We start from the raw sequence: 12,500 nt of genomic DNA on the forward strand, positions 1-12,500 counted from the left end.
ACCACCCCATCTCTCCATCAGAATAGTTTGAGTACCACCTCATCTCTCCAGTACCACCTCACCTCTCCATTAGACGAGTTCCAGTACCACCTTATCTCTCCACCAGAATAATTTCAGTACCACCTCATCTCTCCAGTACCACCTCATCTCTCCAGTACCACCTCATCTCTCCAGTACCACCTCATCTCTCCATCAGAATAGTTCCAGTACCACCTCATCTCTCCATCAGAATAGTTTCAGTACCACCTCATCTCTCCATCAGAATAGTTCCAGTACCACCTCATCTCTCCATCAGAATAGTTCCAGTACCACCTCATCTCTCCATCAGAATAGTTCCAGTACCACCTCATCTCTCCATCAGAATAGTTCCAGTACCACCTCATCTCTCCATCAGAATAGTTCCAGTACCACCTCATCTCTCCATCAGAATAGTTCCAGTACCACCTCATCTCTCCATCAGAATAGTTCCAGTACCACCTCATCTCTCCATCAGAATAGTTCCAGTACCACCTCATCTCTCCAGTACCACCTCATCTCTCCATCAGAATAGTTCCAGTACCACCTCATCTCTCCATCAGAATAGTCCCAGTGTGGACTTGAACAAGCCTTGCAATAGAGCCTGTATCTGGAGAATCGGGCCCATTGAGCCTCAGCTAGATTGAAGCAGACAGTTCCGCGGGGGAGTCTGTATAGAAAGACTGCTGTGTTGTAATTATCAGCTATAAGACATAGTAGGCTGTTCTGACCCTGATATTACACATGAAGAATTATGGGTTCTATTTTACATAGTTTTGACAATACAATATTACACATTAAGAATGATGGGTCCTATTTTACACAATAGAGGCAATTTATTACATGACCAAGTAGGATACAGACACATACCAGGCTGTCATGTCATCCTTCACATTCAGTAAATGGAAAAAGGATTTATGACAGTATGTACGTATGTCTGTTTTGTGTCCGAATGGCACCCTATTCCCTATATAGTGCACTAGTTTTGACTAGAGCCATATTGGTGAATAGGGTGCCATTTGGGATGCAGTCTATGTCTCCCATCTACTGTATAATGACTAACCTGCTGATTAGAGGGTTAGTGCTGTGTTCTGATCTCTCCTGCTGTGCCCTGCAGCACTACACAGTCAGTATACAGACTCAGTCATTACACAATTAGACACTGCTCAACCATCTGTCGGCCATATTACATCTGAGCGGACTAACTCTGATGCAGGGTAGATATGTGTATGTTACTATGGTGCAGGGTAGATATGTGCATTACTATGATGCAGAGTAGATATGTGCACTACTATGATGCAGGGTAGATATGCACATTACTATGATGCAGAGTAGATATGTGCATTACTATGATGCAGAGTAGATATGTATGTTAGTCTGATGCAGGGTAGATATGTATGTTAGTCTGATGCAGGGTAGATATGTGTATTACTCTGATGCAGGGTAGATATGTGCATTACTATGATGCAGGGTAGATATGTGCATTACTATGATGCAGGGTAGATATGTATGTTAGTCTGATGCAGGGTAGATGTGTATGTTAGTCTGATGCAGGGTAGATGTGTATGTTACTATGATGCAGGGTAGATGTGTATGTTAGTCTGATGCAGGGTAGATGTGTATGTTAGTCTGATGCAGGGTAGATGTGTATGTTACTATGATGCAGGGTAGATATGCACATTACTATGATGCAGAGTAGATATGTGCATTACTATGATGCAGAGTAGATATGTATGTTAGTCTGATGCAGGGTAGATGTGTGTGTTACTATGATGCAGGGTAGATATGTATGTTAGTCTGATGCAGGGTAGATATGTATGTTAGTCTGATGCAGGGTAGATATGTCCATTACTATGATGCAGGGTAGATATGTATGTTAGTCTGATGCAGGGTAGATATTTATGTTACTATGATGCAGGGTAGATATTTATGTTACTATGATGCAGGGTAGATATTTATGTTACTATGATGCAGAGTAGATATGTATGTTAGTCTGATGCAGGGTAGATATTTATGTTACTATGATGCATGGTAGATATTTATGTTACTATGATGCAGAGTAGATATGTATGTTACTATGATGCAGGGTAGATATTAGAGGTCGACCGATTATGATTTTTTTCAACACCGATACCGATTATTGGAGGCCCAAAAAAGCCGATACCGATTAATAATAATAATGACAATTACAATAATACTCAATGAACACTTATTTTAACTTAATATAATACATCAATAAAAGCCTCAAGTAAATAATGAAACATGTTCAATTTGTTTTAAATCATGCAAAAACGAGAAGAGAACAAGTGTTGGAGAAGAAAGTAAAAGTGGAATATGTGCTGTGTAAGAAAGCTAACGTTTCAGTTCCTTCCTCAGAACATGAGAACATATGAAAGCTGGTGGTTCCTTTTAACATGAGTCTTCAATATTCCCAGGTAAGATGTTTTAGGTTGTAGTTATTATAGGAATTATAGGACTATTTCCCTCCTATACCATTTGTATTTCATTAACCTTTGAGTATTGGATGTTCTTATATGCAATTTAGTATTGCCAGTGTAACAGTATAGCTTCCGTCCCTCTCCTCGCTCCTCCCTGGGCTCGAACCAGCCACACAACGACAACAGCCACCTCGAAGCAGCGTTGCCCATGCAGAGCAAGGGAAACAACCACAGGCTCACAGCGAGTGACGTTTGAAACGCTATGTAGCGCGCTAACTAGCCAGCCATTTCACTTCGGTTACACCATCCTCATCTCACCAGCCTCATCTCGGGAGTTGAAGTCATAAACAGCTCAATGCTTGACACACAACGAAGAGCTGCTGGCAAATCGCACGAAAGTGTATGTTTCCGCTTCTGCCTACCACCGCTCAGTCAGATACTTGTATGCTTGTATTCTAAGTCAGATTATATGCAACGCAGGACACACTAGATAATATCTAGTAATATCATCAACCATGTGTAGTTAGTTAACTAGTGATTATGATGGATTGTTTTTTATAAGATAAGTTTAATGCTAGCTAGCAACTTACCTTGGCTTACAGGCACTCTCCTCGGGGAGTGCAATGAGAGAGAGGCAGGTCGATATTGCGTTGGACTAGTTAACTGTAAGTTTGGATCCCCCGAGCTGACAAGGTGAAAATCTGTCGTTCTGCCCCTGAACAAGGCAGTTAACCTAGCGTTCCTGGGCCTTCATTGAAAATAAGAATGTGTTCTTAACTGACTTGCCTAGTTACATAAAGGTATTTTTAAAAATGTACAATTTATTTATTTATTTTTTCGCAAATCGGCGCCCAAAAGACCAATTTCCGATTGTTATGAAAACTTGAAATCGGCCCTAATTAATCAGCCATTCCGATTAATCGGTCGACCTCTAGTAGATATGTATGTTACTCTGATGCAGGGTAGATATTAGAGGTCGACCTCTAGTAGATATGTGCATTACTATGATGCAGGGTAGATATGTATGTTAGTCTGATGCAGGGTAGATATGTCCATTACTATGATGCAGGGTAGATATGTCCATTACTATGATGCAGGGTAGATATGTCCATTACTATGATGCAGGGTAGATATGTCCATTACTATGATGCAGGGTAGATATGTATGTTAGTCTGATGCAGGGTAGATATGTATGTTAGTCTGATGCAGGGTAGATATGTATGTTAGTCTGATGCAGGGTAGATATGTATGTTAGTCTGATGCAGGGTAGATATGTATGTTAGTCTGATGCAGGGTAGATATGTATGTTAGTCTGATGCAGGGTAGATATGTATGTTACTATGATGCAGGGTAGATGTGTATGTTAGTCTGATGCAGGGTAGATATGTATGTTAGTCTGATGCAGGGTAGATATGTATGTTAGTCTGATGCAGGGTATATATGTCCATTACTATGATGCAGGGTAGATATGTATGTTAGTCTGATGCAGGGTAGATATGTATGTTAGTCTGATGCAGGGTAGATATGTATGTTAGTCTGATGCAGGGTAGATATGTCCATTACTATGATGCAGGGTAGATATGTGCATTACTATGATGCAGGGTAGATATGTCCATTACTATGATGCAGGGTAGATATGTATGTTAGTCTGATGCAGGGTAGATATGTATGTTAGTCTGATGCAGGGTAGATATGTCCATTACTATGATGCAGGGTAGATGTGTATGTTAGTCTGATGCAGGGTAGATATGCACATTACTATGATGCAGGGTAGATATGTATGTTAGTCTGATGCAGGGTAGATATGTATGTTAGTCTGATGCAGGGTAGATATGTGCATTACTATGATGCAGGGTAGATATGTATGTTAGTCTGATGCAGGGTAGATATGTCCATTACTATGATGCAGGGTAGATATGTCCATTACTATGATGCAGGGTAGATATGTCCATTACTATGATGCAGGGTAGATATGTATGTTAGTCTGATGCAGGGTAGATATGTATGTTAGTCTGATGCAGGGTAGATATGTATGTTAGTCTGATGCAGGGTAGATATGTGCATTACTATGATGCAGGGTAGATATGTCCATTACTATGATGCAGGGTAGATATGTATGTTAGTCTGATGCAGGGTAGATATGTATGTTAGTCTGATGCAGGGTAGATATGTCCATTACTATGATGCAGGGTAGATGTGTATGTTAGTCTGATGCAGGGTAGATATGTATGTTAGTCTGATGCAGGGTAGATATGTGCATTACTATGATGCAGGGTAGATGTGTATGTTAGTCTGATGCAGGGTAGATATGTATGTTAGTCTGATGCAGGGTAGATATGTGCATTACTATGATGCAGGGTAGATATGTATGTTAGTCTGATGCAGGGTAGATATGTATGTTAGTCTGATGCAGGGTAGATATGTATGTTAGTCTGATGCAGGGTAGATATGTATGTTAGTCTGATGCAGGGTAGATGTGTATGTTAGTCTGATGCAGGGTAGATATGTATGTTAGTCTGATGCAGGGTAGATATGTGCATTACTATGATGCAGGGTAGATATGTATGTTAGTCTGATGCAGGGTAGATATGTATGTTAGTCTGATGCAGGGTAGATATGTATGTTAGTCTGATGCAGGGTAGATATGTATGTTAGTCTGATGCAGGGTAGATATGTATGTTAGTCTGATGCAGGGTAGATATGTGCATTACTATGATGCAGGGTAGATATGTATGTTAGTCTGATGCAGGGTAGATATGTCCATTACTATGATGCAGGGTAGATATGTATGTTACTATGATGCAGGGTAGATATGTCCATTACTATGATGCAGGGTAGATATGTATGTTAGTCTGATGCAGGGTAGATATGTATGTTAGTCTGATGCAGAGTAGATATGTATGTTAGTCTGATGCAGGGTAGATATGTATGTTAGTCTGATGCAGGGTAGATATGTCCATTACTATGATGCAGGGTAGATATGTCCATTACTATGATGCAGGGTAGATATGTATGTTAGTCTGATGCAGGGTAGATATGTATGTTAGTCTGATGCAGGGTAGATGTGTATGTTAGTCTGATGCAGGGTAGATATGTATGTTAGTCTGATGCAGGGTAGATATGTGCATTACTATGATGCAGGGTAGATATGTTACTATGATGTGCAGGGTAGATATGTATTAGTTACAGGGTAGATATGTATGTTAGTCTGATGCAGGGTAGATATGTATGTTACTATGATAGGGTAGATGTGTATGTTAGTCTGATGATGCATGTTACTATGATGCAGGGTAGATGTGTAGATATGTGCAGGGTAGATGTGTATGTTAGTCTGTCTCCATTACTATGATGCAGGGTAGATATGTATGTTATCTGATGCAGGGTAGATATGTGCATTACTATGATTAGATATGTATGAGTCTGATGCAGGGTAGATATGTATGTTACTCTGATGCAGGGTAGATATGTATGTTAGTCTGATGCAGGGTAGATATGTATGTTAGTCTGATGCAGGGTAGATATGTATTACTATGATGCAGGGTAGATGTGTATGTTAGTCTGATGCAGGGTAGATATGTGCATTACTATGATGCAGGGTAGATATGTATGTTAGTCTGATGCAGGGTAGATGTGTATGTTAGTCTGATGCAGGGTAGATGTGTATGTTACTCTGATGCAGGGTAGATGTCCATTACTCTGATGCAGGGTAGATATGTATGTTAGTCTGATGCAGGGTAGATGTGTATGTTACTGATGCAGGGTAGATATGACTATGATGCAGGGTAGATATGTATGTTAGTCTGATGCAGGGTAGATGTGTATGTTAGTCTGATGCAGGGTAGATGTGTATGTTAGTCTGATGCAGGGTAGATATGTATGTTAGTCTGATGCAGGGTAGATATGTATGTTAGTCTGATGCAGGGTAGATGTATTACTATGCAGGGTAGATATCCATTACTCTGATGCAGGGTAGATATGTATGTTAGTCTGATGCAGGGTAGATATGTATGTTAGTCTGATGCAGGGTAGATATGTTAGTCTGATGCAGGGTAGTTATGATGCAGGGTAGATATGTCCATTACTGATGCAGGGTAGATATGTATGTTAGTCTGATGCAGGGTAGATATGTATGTTAGTCTGATGCAGGGTAGATATGTATGTTACTATGATGCAGGGTAGATATGTATGTTAGTCTGATGCAGGGTAGATATGTATATGATGCAGGGTAGATATGTATGTTAGTCTGATGCAGGGTAGATATGTCCATTACTATGATGCAGGGTAGATATGTCCATTACTATGATGCAGGGTAGATATGTATGTTAGTCTGATGCAGGGTAGATATGTATGTTAGTCTGATGCAGGGTAGATATGTATGTTACTATGATGCAGGGTAGATATGTCCATTACTATGATGCAGGGTAGATATGTCCATTACTATGATGCAGGGTAGATATGATGTTGTCTGATGCAGGGTAGATATGTTACTATGATGCAGGGTAGATATGTCCATTACTATGATGCAGGGTAGATATGTATGTTAGTCTGATGCAGGGTAGATATGTATGTTAGTCTGATGCAGGGTAGATATGTATGTTACTATGATGCAGGGTAGATATGTATGTTAGTCTGATGCAGGGTAGATATGTATGTTACTCTGATGCAGGGTAGATATGTATGTTAGTCTGATGCAGGGTAGATATGTATGTTAGTCTGATGCATAGTGTATGTTAGTCTGATGCAGGGTAGATATGTATGTTAGTCTGATGCAGGGTAGATATGTATGTATGTTAGTCTGATGCAGGGTAGATATGTATGTTAGTCTGATGCAGGGTAGATATGTATGTTAGTCTGATGCAGGGTAGATATGTATCATCATAGTAATGGACATATCTACCCTGCATCATAGTAACATACAGTAATCTACCCTGCATCATAGTAACATGCATCAGACTAACATATCTACCCTGCATCAGACTAACATACATATCTACCCTGCATCATAGTAATGGACATATCTACCTGCATCATAGTAATGGACATGTCTACCCTGCAGAGTAACACTTTTATAACCCCTGCATAGTAATATCTACCCTGCATCAGACTAACATCATATAACATACATCTACCCTGCATCAGACTAACATACATATCTACCCACATCAGACTAACATACATATCTACCCTGCATCAGATAGTACATACATATCTATCTACCCTGCATCAGACTAACATACACATCTACCCTGCATCATAGTAACAATACATATCTACCCTGCATCATAGTAATGCATCCAGGACATATCTACCCTGCATCATAGTAACATATGCACATATCTACCCTGCATCAGACTAACATACATATCTACCCTGCATCAGACTAACATACACATCTACCCTGCATCAGACTAACATACATATCTACCCTGCATCATAGTAATGGACATATCTACCCTGCATCATAGTAATGCACATATCTACCCTGCATCAGACTAACATACATATCTACCCTGCATCAGACTAACATACACATCTACCCTGCATCATAGTAACATACATATCAACCCTGCATCATAGTAATGGACATATCTACCCTGCATCATAGTAACATACATATCTACCCTGCATCATAGTAACATACATATCTACCCTGCATCAGAGTAACATACATATCTACCCTGCATCAGAGTAACATACATATCTACCCTGCATCAGACTAACATACATATCTACCCTGCATCATAGTAATGCATCAGACTAACATATCTACCCTGCATCATAGTAATGGACATATCTACCCTGCATCATAGTAACATACATATCTACCCTGCATCAGACTAACATACATATCTACCCTGCATCATAGTAATGGACATATCTACCCTGCATCAGACTAACATACATATCTACCCTGCATCAGACTAACATACACATCTACCCTGCATCAGACTAACATACATATCTACCCTGCATCAGACTAACATACATATCTACCCTGCATCAGACTAACATACATATCTACCCTGCATCATAGTAACACATATCTACCCTGCATCAGACTAACATACATATCTACCCTGCATCAGACTAACATATCTACCCTGCATCAGACTAACATACATATCTACCCTGCATCAGACTAACATACATATCTACCCTGCATCAGACTAACATACATATCTACCCTGCATCATAGTAATGCACATATCTACCCTGCATCAGACTACATATCTACCCTGCATCAGACTAACATACATATCTACCCTGCATCATAGTAATGCACATATCTACCCTGCATCAGACTAACATACATATCTACCCTGCATCAGACTAACATACACATCTACCCTGCATCATGGACATATCTACCCTGCATCAGACTAACATACATATCTACCCTGCATCAGACTAACATACATATCTACCCTGCATCATAGTAATGGACATATCTACCCTGCATCATAGTAATGCACATATCTACCCTGCATCAGACTAACATACATATCTACCCTGCATCAGACTAACATACATATCTACCCTGCATCAGACTAACATACATATCTACCCTGCATCATAGTAACATACATATCTACCCTGCATCATAGTAATGGACATATCTACCCTGCATCATAGTAATGCACATATCTACCCTTCATCAGACTAACATACATATCTACCCTGCATCATAGTAATGCACATATCTACCCTGCATCAGACTAACATACATATCTACCCTGCATCATAGTAACATACATATCTACCCTGCATCATAGTAACATACATATCTACCCTGCATCAGACTAACATACATATCTACCCTGCATCATAGTAATGGACATATCTACCCTGCATCAGAGTAATGCACATATCTACCCTGCATCAGACTAACATACATATCTACCCTGCATCATAGTAATGCACATATCTACCCTGCATCATAGTAATGCACATATCTACCCTTCATCAGACTAACATACATATCTACCCTGCATCATAGTAACATACATATCTACCCTGCATCAGACTAACATACATATCTACCCTGCATCAGACTAACATACACATCTACCCTGCATCATAGTAATGGACATATCTACCCTGCATCAGACTAACATACACATCTACCCTGCATCAGACTAACATACACATCTACCCTGCATCAGACTATCTACCCTGCATCATATAACATACATCTACCCTGCATCAGACTAACATACATATCTACCCTGCATCAGACTAACATACATATCTACCCTGCATCAGACTAACATACATATCTACCCTGCATCAGAGTAACATACACATCTACCCTGCATCAGACTAACATACATATCTACCCTGCATCAGACTAACATACATATCTACCCTGCATCATAGTAATGGACATATCTACCCTGCATCATAGTAATGGACATATCTACCCTGCATCATAGTAATGGACATATCTACCCTGCATCATAGTAATGGACATATCTACCCTGCATCAGACTAACATACATATCTACCCTGCATCATAGTAATGCACATATCTACTAGAGGTCGTAATATCTACCCTGCATCAGAGTAACATACATATCTCCAGAGGTCGACCGATTAATCGGAATGGCTGATTAATTAGGGCCGATTTCAAGTTTTCATAACAATCGGAAATTGGTCTTTTGGGCGCCGATTTGCGAAAAAATAAATAAATAAATTGTACATTTTTAAAAATACCTTTATGTAACTAGGCAAGTCAGTTAAGAACACATTCTTATTTTCAATGAAGGCCCAGGAACGCTAGGTTAACTGCCTTGTTCAGGGGCAGAACGACAGATTTTCACCTTGTCAGCTCGGGGGATCCAAACTTACAGTTAACTAGTCCAACGCAATATCGACCTGCCTCTCTCTCATTGCACTCCCCGAGGAGAGTGCCTGTAAGCCAAGGTAAGTTGCTAGCTAGCATTAAACTTATCTTATAAAAAACAATCCATCATAATCACTAGTTAACTAACTACACATGGTTGATGATATTACTAGATATTATCTAGTGTGTCCTGCGTTGCATATAATCTGACTTAGAATACAAGCATACAAGTATCTGACTGAGCGGTGGTAGGCAGAAGCGGAAACATACACTTTCGTGCGATTTGCCAGCAGCTCTTCGTTGTGTGTCAAGCATTGAGCTGTTTATGACTTCAACTCCCGAGATGAGGCTGGTGAGATGAGGATGGTGTAACCGAAGTGAAATGGCTGGCTAGTTAGCGCGCGCTACTAGCGTTTCAAACGTCACTCGCTGTGAGCCTGTGGTTGTTTCCCTTGCTCTGCATGGGCAACGCTGCTTCGAGGGTGGCTGTTGTCGTTGTGTGGCTGGTTCGAGCCCAGGGAGGAGCGAGGAGAGGGACGGAAGCTATACTGTTACACTGGCAATACTAAATTGCATATAAGAACATCCAATACTCAAAGGTTAATGAAATACAAATGGTATAGGAGGGAAATAGTCCTATAATTCCTATAATAACTACAACCTAAAACATCTTACCTGGGAATATTGAAGACTCATGTTAAAAGGAACCACCAGCTTTCATATGTTCTCATGTTCTGAGGAAGGAACTGAAACGTTAGCTTTCTTACACAGCACATATTCCACTTTTACTTTCTTCTCCAACACTTGTTCTCTTCTCGTTTTTGCATGATTTAAAACAAATTGAACATGTTTCATTATTTACTTGAGGCTTTTATTGATGTATTATATTAAGTTAAAATAAGTGTTCATTGAGTATTATTGTAATTGTCATTATTATTATTAATCGGTATCGGCTTTTGGGCCTCCAATAATCGGTATCGGTGTTGAAAAATCATGATCGGTCGACCTCTAATATCTACCCTGCATCATAGTAACATACATATCTACTCTGCATCATAGTAACATAAATATCTACCATGCATCATAGTAACATAAATATCTACCCTGCATCAGACTAACATACATATCTACTCTGCATCATAGTAACATAAATATCTACCCTGCATCATAGTAACATAAATATCTACCCTGCATCATAGTAACATAAATATCTACCCTGCATCAGACTAACATACATATCTACCCTGCATCATAGTAATGGACATATCTACCCTGCATCAGACTAACATACATATCTACCCTGCATCAGACTAACATACATATCTACCCTGCATCATAGTAACACACACATCTACCCTGCATCAGACTAACATACATATCTACTCTGCATCATAGTAATGCACATATCTACTCTGCATCATAGTAATGTGCATATCTACCCTGCATCATAGTAACATACACATCTACCCTGCATCAGACTAACATACACATCTACCCTGCATCAGACTAACACACACATCTACCCTGCATCATAGTAACATACACATCTACCCTGCATCAGACTAACATACACATCTACCCTGCATCAGACTAACATACATATCTACTCTGCATCATAGTAATGCACATATCTACTCTGCATCATAGTAATGTGCATATCTACCCTGCATCATAGTAACATACACATCTACCCTGCATCAGACTAACATACATATCTACCCTGCATCAGAGTAACATACACATCTACCCTGCATCAGACTAACATACACATCTACTCTGCATCATAGTAATGTGCATATCTACCCTGCATCATAGTAGTGCACATATCTACTCTGCATCATAGTAATGCACATATCTACCCTGCATCATAGTAACATACACATATCTACCCTGCATCAGAGTTAGTCCGCTCAGATGTAATATGGCCGACAGATGGTTGAGCAGTGTCTAATTGTGTAATGACTGAGTCTGTATACTGACTGTGTAGTGCTGCAGGGCACAGCAGGAGAGATCAGAACACAGCACTAACCCTCTAATCAGCAGGTTAGTCATTATACAGTAGATGGGAGACATAGACTGCATCCCAAATGGTACCCTATTCACCAATATGGCTCTAGTCAAAACTAGTGCACTATATAGGGAATAGGGTGCCATTCGGGACACAAAACAGACATACGTACATACTGTCATAAATCCTTTTTCCA

The 12,500-nt window shown here is 39.8% G+C and overlaps 1 protein-coding gene across 3 annotated transcripts in view; it reads right to left on the reverse strand.

Moving 5' to 3' along the window:
• The window catches only part of LOC123993645 (NEDD4-binding protein 3-A-like), a 154,572-nt gene that overhangs the window by 104,620 nt on the left and 37,452 nt on the right, over positions 1–12,500 (reverse strand). Inside the window, exon 1 of one of the 3 annotated variants that reach the window (XM_046296008.1) lies at positions 10,972–10,990. The exons of the other annotated variants lie outside the window; for them this stretch is intronic. The gene's annotated coding sequence lies outside the window, so the exon portion shown is untranslated. Of the gene's footprint in view, positions 1–10,971; positions 10,991–12,500 lie in introns of those variants that run through there. 3 annotated transcript variants of the gene reach the window in all.

The sequence above is a fragment of the Oncorhynchus gorbuscha genome, linkage group LG13 (genome assembly GCF_021184085.1).
Source record: "Oncorhynchus gorbuscha isolate QuinsamMale2020 ecotype Even-year linkage group LG13, OgorEven_v1.0, whole genome shotgun sequence".
NCBI classification, from domain to species: Eukaryota; Metazoa; Chordata; class Actinopteri; order Salmoniformes; family Salmonidae; genus Oncorhynchus; species Oncorhynchus gorbuscha.